Source organism: Corvus hawaiiensis, chromosome 26, assembly GCF_020740725.1.
Source record: "Corvus hawaiiensis isolate bCorHaw1 chromosome 26, bCorHaw1.pri.cur, whole genome shotgun sequence".
NCBI lineage: Eukaryota > Metazoa > Chordata > Aves > Passeriformes > Corvidae > Corvus > Corvus hawaiiensis.
The window spans coordinates 41,520,600-41,531,749 of NC_063238.1; the positions used below are offsets into that span (position 1 = coordinate 41,520,600).

Genomic DNA, 11,150 nt, shown 5'->3' on the forward strand with positions numbered 1-11,150 from the left:
AGCCTGGTGCTGATAACGCAAAGGTTTGGGTTCGATCCCTGTATGGGCCACTACAAGTTGGACTTGATGATCCTTTTGGGTCCCTTCCATCTCAGAATATTCTGTGTTCTGTGACCCACTTGGTCCCATCCAACCTCACTCGGTCTGTGGTTATGTGATTCTGTGATAGTTCTTTTCAAGGAAATACTTGGAATTTACTTTAAAATGACCGCAGCATTTGAGTGCCCATCAGTCATTCTGTATATTTAATAACATAAGTCTGAAATCACAGGATCATGGAATGGGAAAGGTTGGAAGGAACCGCAGTGAGGTCATCTGGTCCAACCTTGCTGCTCAAGCAGGGTCATCCCAGAGCACATGGCACAGGATTGTGTCCAGACATTTCTGGAATATCTCCAGTGAAAGAGACTCCACACCCTCTCTGGGCAATGGTGGAACCTCCTGGGCATCAGTTCCTGCCCGTTCCTCTTGTCCCATTTCTGGGCACACCGAGCAGAGCCTGGTCCATGCTCTGACCCCTCCCTATAGACACTGACAGGCAGGGATGAGGTCCCCTCTCAGTTTTCTGTTCTTGAGGCTGAACAGCTGCAGCTCCCTCAGACTTTCCTCATAAGAGGGATGGTCCAGTCCCTTCATCGTCTCTGCTGAACCCACTCCAGGAGCTCCATGTCTCATACTGAGGAGCCCAGAGCTGGACATTCCAGATAAAATGTGGGAGTTGGCCTCTTCTCCCAGGCAACCAGTGACAGGACAAGAGGAAATGGCCTCAAGCTGCACTAAGAGAGGTTCATGTTGAACATCAGGAAGAATTTTTTCATGGAAAGGGTTGTCAAGCATTGGAAGAGGCTGCCCAGGGAGGTGGTGGAATCACCATCCCTGGAGGTGCTCAAGAAATGACTGGATGTGGCACTCAGTGCTGTGGTTTTAGTTGACGTGGTTGTGTTTGGTCAAAGGTTGGACTTGATGATTTTGGAGGTCTTTTCCTACCTTAATGATTCAGTGATTCTGGGAAAGAGCCAGAAATAATAAATGTCTCTATTAATCTTTCCCTTGTCTCTCATGGCAGCTGAACTCAGTTTTTGCTCTCCTGCCTGCCCCAGGCAGCTGGAGCTTGAGCAGATCCCGGACTTCCACCTCTGGAAGTTACAGTGTGTCTGGAAACTGGAGGCAGGGGCACAGAATCATACAATATCCTGAGCTGGATGGACTCACAAGGACCATCAAGTCCAGCTCCTGGACTGCATCTCACAAAGGTTGATGGAGAACTACTCAATATAATCAATGGTGTTTGGAATGTGAATTTCACTGATCAAACCTGGGCAGTTACTTCAGGGTAAGACAAGTCCCACTCTTAAACTTACCTCCATTTATTTATTTACCTACATTTAGTTTACCAGGCACCAAAAGGAAACTCAAGGGAGACATGGAACATGTAGGGACCTAGATTGCAAACACAGTTTTTAAGGTGAATCCCACCTGAAATGGCCCAAGCCCCTCCAGGAGCCAATCCATTAGGTAAGCTCTGAGCATAATACAAATGCATTGAGCACCATATAAAAATGTTTCCTAGAAACTCTCTTTTAAACAGCAGTATAGCAATCCCCATTCATCTTTTACAGAAATGCTGGGACATAACCAGAAGGCTGTTGGATATGCTGGAGACAGGATACCAAATACACTCTACCCTTTCCACCGAAGCTGGACCACTATGCAGAAATGAAGGAAGGAAGGAAGGAAGAAGGGAAAAATTATTTCATTTATTTTGTAATTATTGGTCTTGGGATCATTATTGATGCTCTTGCCAGAAAAGGTAGAAATGTGCTAATTAAAATTACTGATGACAGAAAGTTGGGAGACATCAATAAAGACGATATTCATGGTAACACACCAGAAAAATCAAATGCTCCTAAGGACCGGAATGGTAAAAATGGAAGGAAATGACTGAGTGAAATAGGAGTGTGTGCTCTGATTAATATACAGGGAAGGGGTGGTATAAATACTGGAAACAGAAAATGAAAGGGAAAATGGAGCTTCATAAATTTTATGATACAGTTGTTACCAGCAGCAGGGAATTGCACTAAATGACCCTTCCCAGCATTTGATCCCAATTGCTGATCATTTCTCCTCTGTTTCTTCCTTCATCCAAAGATGTCAAAGTGCTGTAGCCTCTGAGCAAACTTGTGAAGAAGATACTTATCCCCATTTTTCACACTGGAAAGCTGAGACAGTATTTGAGTTGCCAAAAACACACATAATTCCCTGGATGAACAGGCCTAAAAGCAAACAACTCCTCTCCAGGTCTGTATTCTGTGCATTCGGGACAGCAGCAATACCTACTTTCTGTCATGCATTGTATGTCCTATTGATCTCATATAAAGGTTTAATAAACATTCTTCATTTAGGCTTTTTTTCAAATGTCCTTGCTTTAATAAATAGTTATTATTCCTGTATTTTTAGAACTTTATGCTCTGCAGATTCTCTGGACAACATCAGGGTACCAATTCTCTCCAATTTGCAGGTGGAAAAACTATTAAAGAGTTATTTAGGTGATTTATGGAGGAGAGAGACTAAATCCAGAGCAGTGAGTCTGATTCTTACATTCTCTTCTATCTTTTAATAGTTTCACTTTTTCATATGGAAAAAAAAGGGGGTTGTCTGAAGTCCCTGGGAGATTTCCCACTGGTTCTAATGGGATGAAGGCAAGCCCAAAATAATCTATCAAATTGATGGTTTGTAGTAAATCCTGAAAAGGCTCTATTTCAGGTTCTGGTGACAGGTTTTTTGTTTGTTTCTTGTTCCTTTCCTTCATCAGAAAATTGCTTGTAAAAGCAGAAGCCTTTAGCAACGTACTGACTTCGACAAAAATGTGAGGGAATCTCCTTTGTGTTACAGAATGCAGGTTTCAGTCAAATGTTGAGAAAGCTCCATAAAAGCTGATGATCTGAGCTCTCAGGTGGGAGAGGGGAGCTGTGGTGATGTCCAGTGAAGTTACTTCATTATCCAAACTGATATCTCAGCAGAAACTCCTGAGGCGCGAGCAGGGCGATAGTCAGGGATTCTGTCAGCGCTACAAGGCAGCCAGGTACAAAACTCTGCCATTTTTTCCCCTCCAACTTTAGGGCCTGATCCAAACTAATTGCCTATGAGAAGGGCACTTCCAGTAGCTTATCCACCCATCCACCCATCCATCTGTCCATCCGTCCATCCACCCATCCATCCATCCATCCATCCATCCGTCTGTCCATCCATCCATCCATCCATCCGTCCATCCGTCCATCCATCCGTCCATCCGTCCATCCATCCATCCATCCGTCCGTCCATCCATCCATCCATCCATCCATACATCCAGCCTATTGAGAATCCAATGAATTGCTGTCTGATTACCCCTATTTTTCTCAATTAACTGAGGGAGAGCCCTGGTAATTAGCCCAAATCTTGACTCAGCTAAACTTTTCTAAGTTGTGACTTGCTCCTCTGTTTTGTAAGATCCTTGTTTTCTTCTGATTCTTGAGAACTTTTGTAGAAATGTAAAATTATTTTCTCGCCTGCTCTGTCTACACAGAGGTTGTTGGTAGGTGGAAAAGACAACTGTCCCCTATAATTAATTATGAAATGATTAATATGGAGGGAAGATATTTAGTTTAATACTACTGGTATTATTTGAGCAGTCCATGCCATTACCTCATTTAATTTGCAGGGCTTATTAAACCTGGTATAAACAAAAAGGTAGGAAATTTCATTATGGTGTAGCATGTATTGTCTTTCCTTCTATTAAGTGACGGAGCTGGGGGTAATGGCTCTGAAGAGAACGAGTTCTTTCCGGTGTTTGGGAGCACAGCTGCAGCCAGGCATCCTCCACTTTTCTGCAGGATGGTAAATATTCATTAAAGGAACCAGAACAAGCAGGTAGCTCTGAACTGCAGGGCTATTTCAAGCTGTGCTGATGAAATACAGGGGGATTTGGGGGGGAAAAAGAAAGGCAAAAATGGCAAGATGGTAAATATTTCACGTAATACACAGGAACATCCTTCATTGTAAGAGGATTTTTTTTTTTTTTTAATCACCTAAATCAATCTCAGATGAAGAAGTCAACTGCATATATAAGGAGTCTACATAGTACTCTGGCATTGGTGAAGGAAAAGTATGTAGTAAATAAAATTAAAGGCACCAAAATGTGAATGTTTATACATCTATCCTTCTTTTTGGATTAAAAAAAAAAAAAAGATAAAACATTGTATCAGCATTGGGCAGTGCCTGAAGTAGGAGCTGAATGGAAAGTCACCAGTGGAGGTTTTTCTAATTTATTAAACAAAACAAAACACAAAGAAATTCATAAGAAAAGCTTCAACGGAAACTGGCAAACTCACACAGGATCAGGAAGGAAATTTCAGGTAGAAAATTTGGTGTGAAAAAAAACAAATCAGCAGCTGGGGGACCCACTTGATGAGTTGCTGTTATTAACTAAGACCTCCAAAGCAAATGTTAATGTGTTAATTAGAGGCAGGGTAATAACCTCCTAGATTTCCCAGTGGGAAGCAAAACAAAACAAAAACAAGACAATTTCTGTTCTGGATTTAACTGGCTGAAACCAAACATGGCAGGAAGGGAACCCTCCCAGTACTGGGTCTGCATTTTCTGATGTGGGTTTGCAGCATCACTGCCCCAGTGGTACCATACAACACTTACCTGACCCCACAGCTGACCAGGTGCAGTCATGGGACCCAGAAGTTTATTTATCTTTCCAGAAAATCAAACAAAATCCCTCTCCTGACTGGTAGCTTTGATTCCTAGAAAGAAAGGAAAGATCCCACACTGGCTTAGTGAGACTGGTTCCAAGGAAGGAATGAAGTCAGGACTCTCTCAGGTGGAGCCCTGGTGCGACAGCAAGGGAAGTAAAATCCATGATCTATCCTGAAGGGCCGAACTTCCCATCACAGAATCATGTCTTTGTGTTTTATTTTGTCTTCCAAGACTGAAGTCAACTTCTTGGTTTTTTTTTTTTCTTTCCCAACCAAACCTCAGGCAAATTTGTTGCTGAGCCAAATCAAGCCATGTACTTTAAAACTGCATTCTCCAGAGACCCAGCAGCACAAAGGTCTTAAGGACATTTAGAAACATGTGAATTCTTTGGCTTACATTCTGCTGTTTTCTGTCATTTTGCTGCCTTGAGCTGTGGTGCCCACTGTTCCTAGGAAGGCTCAGGAGGGAAGGAGGGTGTTCAGGACTGTGCCCAGTCAGTGGAGCACACTCCTGGGACTGCCAGCATTGGAGCCCCAGGGCTTACATTCCAGGGTTGCACTTGGTGGCTTTCCCAGTAAAGACATAGCCTTTCAGTTTGTTCAGGTCTGAGCCAACCTGAGATTATTTTATTTTTATTTATTCAAACTGCTATCAATAAATCTAATTTTTAAAATGTATTTTGTCCTTATGCAGTCCCAGTTCTTTGTCATTAAAATATCAAGTCAGGTTATTGCAGGAACTGTGACAGTTGCATCATACTCTGCTCTCTGTCAAATCCCTCCCCAAATTCCTCCAGCTGCTCTGCAAGCTTACACTTTTCCTAGAGCCCCTTGATGTGTAAAATATGTGCGATGTTTTGATCAAAGGGATTCTTGTACTTAATGCAAATTTCAGCACACGTACAGCAGTCAGATGTGAGTGTGTAGATCCAATCCTCCCATCTCCACTGGGCCCCCGGGACATCAATCCAGCGAGCAAGGAGGGCAGGGATGACTGGTGCAGAACACTTCCACTTCTTTATTTTTAAGACTGTGTTAAGCTTTCTCCATATATGATAATTTTAACTTGTTCTGAATGCCCGTCAGCTAAAAGGTTACAATGACCACATCTGAGAAAACTTGTCTTTTTTTCTTCCACGTTTTTTTCAACATCTGAGCAAACAGCAAAAGGAAAGATCCCCTTTCTGCAATTCTTTTGGACGCTTCAAATGACATTTTAGGTACCAGAGGATCATTTTCTGAAAATTTATTTTCAAACACAGACCCAAATACTTTAAGTAGGGAGACTATTTTCTGTGGGAATTAGTGGTCATTGCTGATCAATCTCACACTTAGTGAATGATTTTGAATGCAGATGAATATTGATCTTTCCAATGTTTTCTTTATTTTCCAATCTGTCTGTTCATCTGTACTACCTACAAATTTTTTTCTTCTGTCAGTTTGAAGCCATTCCCCCTTGTTCTTATCAGTACATGCCCTTGGAAAAAGCCCCTCTCCAGCTCTCAGGGTTTCCTATCCTCTATCCTGTTTCAGAAAAAATCCTCCTGCATTACAGTCGCCTCTTGGTAAAAAGAGTTACTCGAAGTTCTGGGCAAGATGCTGCTGACCTGTATGAGTTAATTTTACAATGGCTGCATAGAGTTCCTGCTGTCCACATGAAATCATTACTTGGGAACCACTGAATCAGTGACCTCATAAATTTAAGTTAGCCAGGAGGGAGAAAGATTTCTCTCATTCCTGTAATTTGTTCATCCTGTGCTGCTTTAACAGCTGGAATCAAAATGGAATAAAAGAGCATTGTGTCTTGAGCTCTTCAGTTGCCTAATTAAAAATTGATCATTTATTCTCATTTAGGGTTCTGCAGAAAAAGGATACTGCTCTTGCAGTAAAACAAAGTTTTTGAAGAGAGCCTCTGGAACAGATAAAGCATGGAGGTAAAAACCATAGCAGGTATGTTTAGAAGACATCGTTTTCGTTTCCATGTAGCTCACAGTTCTGCCCTGGTTCTTTCAGTACAGGCAGAACAATTTTCCGAGGTGTTCTCTGAAGTGCCTTTGTGTCTGACTGCCTCAATACCTCACCTGAGTTTATTTACTCTGTAGCAAGAATATTGCACACCAAAAAAAAGGTGAGAGAGAAGACCTGTGGTTTGACTTAAAATCACAGAATCATGGAGTGCTAAGGGACCTGAAAGATCATCTCACCCTGCCAGGTGCATTTCAGTTTGCACTGAAGGTTTGCACTTTGTGGCAATCTAACATTCATGCATCAGTGTCCCCATTAGCCATAGAAAAGTGAATTGACAGCAGGTGTATCTTCTATAATAAAGCTTTTAATCAGAAGTTGTTCATGAAATGTTTCTCTCCCTCTGTTCTTGAAGTGTTACCCTGTTTATTTAGAAACATGTTTTTTACACATCACAATATTAACTTTGTAAGAGCATTACTTCTCAGCATAACAGATACACAGGATTTTAGCTGTCACATTGTTTACAAGTTAGAACCAGCAGTGCAGTGTTAGGTCTTTTTATCTGCTCTGAACTTCATGTGGTCTTAAATGTCATTTAGGGTTTTGATGCCTCTGGTTCTAGTCCATAAAAATGGCATAGCAATGTGATCCTATGGGTAGATACCAGGGGTTACAATTAGGAGAGGTTCAGAAAAGTGGTTGAAGCTGCTGAACACTGAAAACAAAGTGTACAAGTCAGATTTTTTCTCTTTCTTCCTACAGTTGTTGTTTTCCCAACCCTCTTATCTTTCTCTTAATAAAAACCCTCCTCTAGTTTCAGTGAGGTACTGGAGCTGTGTGTAACAGAGAAGCAAAGATTTCCTTACTGTTTTGTTTTGATGCTGCTAGATCAGCTCCTGTATCAGACTTTTTAAAATATCTGTTTATGTTGAGTTAGTTACAGGCTGAGCTGCTTTCTTTATTTACCAAGCAGGTGCAGCAAGTGTAGAGATTTTTCATGCTCCTGTTAAGTGTTGTCTTGCACTATGATTTAAATCAGATTAATGTGACCAAAATGTAATAAAGAGAAGTAATAAATATATTACAAAATATGTATAAATATGTCATTAAAAATCCTGTTAAGACATTTGGCAGATTTCATGCTTAAAATGCAAATTCTTGTCTGTAGTGGTACACATTCATAGAATCATGGAATCACAGAGTGGTTTAGGTTGGAAGGGATCTTCGGGATCATCCAGTTCCAACTCCTCTGCCATGGGTGGGGACACCTTCCACTATCCCAGGTTGCTCAAAGACCAGTCCAGCCTGGCCTTGAACACTCCCAGGGATGAGGCATCCACAGGGAACCTCTGCCAGGGCCTCACTACTCTCCGTGTAAAGAATTTCTTCTTAATGTCCAACCTAAACCTGCTCTCTTTCAATTTAAAGCTACTCATGGTATAAATTAGTACTCCTCTTTTACAAAAATGTATTAATATAAATAGTATTAATTTTCCAGTTGTTGCTATTTTGATTGCAAATGCATGTGTTCACTCTTACCATTGGATTTCTCTTTGTGAGTTGAAAAGTTTCAAAGCAATTATTTATGTTTTTCCTAAGTAATTGTATCCCAAAAGAAGTCTAACTTCCAATATTTTGTGCACAGGGTTGCTCTCTTACACAAGTTGCTTTAATGCAGCACCTGAGAGATTTAACCACTGACCTATTTGAAAGCAGTGTGGTTGTGGAAAGGTAGAGAAGAGAATTTTATAAACATCAAGTTTGGCAGTGGAGCTTTTGGAATTTCACATTTATCTGTAATTTCCCTGCAGCACAGACTACACCCTTTCTCTAGGGCTGATGAAGAGTTGCAGGAGTTTTATTTACATCTAGTAGAAATTAGGAGAAAGTCCTCAGCACTTGTTCTTCTGTGGATAGATCCAGTCCCTGCCCCACTTCAGTCAGTCTCTGCCTGAGAAATACTTCACAGGAAACAAAAATGAAAAAGAACAAATTCAATAGCAGTAGGAGTGTTATTTTTAAGCTACTGTGCTGAACAATGTCGCCTCAGAAAAATAACACAAATGCATGGCTATTGACCACAATAAATGAGGAATTTGGGCTTCTGTTGTCTTTCTCATGCTGCAGCTGTAGTGTGAAGTATTAGAATTACCGGAAAGTCACCTGTGGAATATCTGACATCCTTAAATACAGGCTTGATGATGTTTATTTTTAAGTACATAGAGCAACAATCCTTCATTATTTTGCCTTTTCACTTTGAATTAAAGTATTTGTCTTGAATTTCAAGAGACAACTTGATACATTCATTCATGAGCTAAAATAAACCGCAGTGAGCCCACAGAGGAAGAGATTCTATAGGAGAACGGCTTTTACTCTGTTAGACTGGCCAAATATTTGCAGCTTTGCAATGACTCATCCATTTTCCTCTCTTCTTCAGCAGAATTTTGGAAGAAAGGACTAAGGAAGGAGCTAATGATACTCCTAGAGGGAAAGAAGATCAAGTCCTTTTTTGGTGCTTAATTTTATCTGAACCAAATCCTTCATTGCCATAGTGTGGACACAGAAGCGAGCAGAGCTGGCCCTGTTCATCCCAGCTGAGGAGCAAGACTTTTATCTTCTGCTTTTTTTCATATTTATTATTTATTTTACAATAAATGCTACTATTTAGCATCCATTATTATCTTTATGCAAGGAAATACTTGGGATTGAGGTTGTATCCTGATAAAAGTTTGGCAGACATAGATTGGGACCATCCTGAATGTTGGAACTGAAAGGAAGCTCATAAATCATCGGTGCAGTGTCCTGCTGCCACCAACCACCTCATGGGATGAGCCTGATCCTGAACTGGAATTCAATCACTAAACAGTCTGTCTGTGGTGTTGTGTTTGCCTTTTCCCCCAGGTTGTACAGGTTAAACAGTTCTTTCCCTTCCCTTCTTTTCTCCTGTTCCTGCCTTCCTTGTGTAGGGCCAGGGATCATTCGTTGTGGCAGATACATTTTGCACCTTTAGTGCTCTTGGGCCTGCAGTTTCCTGATGAGACAGTCCTTTGGGACAGGGTTTGGAAATGTTAAGTCCTCAAAAGTAATACTCAGTTAAAGTGTTCTCATTCCTGGCTTTTCTCTCCAGCCCTGGGCACTGTAACAGTGTCAGTAAAGATGCTTGAGGGACCGGGTTGGGAACTGGGCTGTGGAACCGGTCTGGCAAAAAAAAAAAAGTATTGTGTTTCTCAGCCTTATAGAATTCTTAAATATAATTAAAAGTTTTAAGATAAATGCCCACAAGTGTGCCTATCAGTTGTGCAAACCAGAAGGAAGGAGAAAACTCTCGAGATTTACTTCCATTTATTTACTTTTTATCTTACAGTTAAATGGATGAACTGTTTTCTAATAAAATTAAGGAATATGCACAGAATCATAGATTCACAGAATGGTTTGGTTTGGAAGGGACCCTCAAGATCATCCAGATCCAAATCCCCCTGCCAGGGGCAGGGACAGCTTGCACTAAACCAGGTTCCTCAGAATCCTATCCAGCTTGGCCTTGAACACTTCCAGGGATGGGAAGCTTCTCTGGGCAACGTGTTCTGGTGTCTCAACACTCTCACAATACAGAATTTCTTCCTAATAGCCAATCTAAACCTGCTCTCTTTCAGTCTGAAGCCATTTATCCTTGTCCTGTCACTCCAGGCCCTGGCAGTCTCTCCCTATCTTTCCTGCAGGCTCCTTCAGGTACTAGAAGGCCCGAATTAGGCCACCCCAAAGCCTTCTCTTCTCCAGGTTGAACAATCCCAATTCTCTCAGCCTTTCCTCACAGCAGAGCTGCTCCATCCCTCTGATCATCCTGGTGGCCTTCTCTGGCCTTTCTCCAACAGCTCCGTGTCATTTCTGTGCTGGACCCCAGGACTGGATGCAGCTCTGCAGGTGGGGTCTCACCAGAGCAGAGCAGAGGGGCAGAATCACCTCCCTCGCTCAGGCCACACTGCTTTTGATGCAGCTCAGGACACAATTTGCTTTCTGGGCCATATTCTCACTGCTGATCCTCTTCTTCTTGCCTAAAAGAAAAAAACCAGACTCAGACCTCTGTGTCCAGAATCCACTGAGGACAAATCCTGCACACAGGCAATCGAGGCCATGAAAGTCATTTCCAGAAAGACTTTTTCATCCAGTGCTTCTACCTGCATGTTTCAGTAACACCTGCACTACTGTGATATGTCATCTGAAGAGCTCAAAGCACATTATAGGTTCATATTTAGCTAATGGATAGCAGTCACTGAAAGAAGGAAGACACCCATCCTGATGTGCCCATCTGCAGGCACATCAGGAGGTACCTGAATGGATAAAATGCCTTGCTCAAGGTCAGAAGAAGAGTTGGTGGCAAAGCTGGAGAACACTGAGAGGTGAATTAATACATCCTGATGGCAGCCAGCTGCCTTGCTGCAGCTGTGC

General features: G+C 41.8%; 1 long non-coding RNA gene across 3 annotated transcripts; it reads left to right on the forward strand.

Moving 5' to 3' along the window:
* Positions 1 to 970: 970 nt before the first annotated feature.
* On the forward strand, positions 971 to 9,379 carry LOC125338410. 3 transcript variants are annotated; one of them, XR_007208291.1, is made up of 6 exons: positions 971 to 1,515; positions 1,620 to 2,298; positions 2,893 to 3,082; positions 6,594 to 6,673; positions 6,758 to 6,867; positions 9,148 to 9,379. It is a non-coding gene; the product is annotated as an uncharacterized LOC125338410 (long non-coding RNA). The 3 variants fall into 3 exon arrangements; XR_007208293.1 differs by lacking the exon at positions 2,893 to 3,082 and having other exon boundaries at positions 9,145 to 9,379; XR_007208292.1 differs by lacking the exon at positions 2,893 to 3,082.
* The last annotated feature ends 1,771 nt before the right edge of the window (positions 9,380 to 11,150 follow it).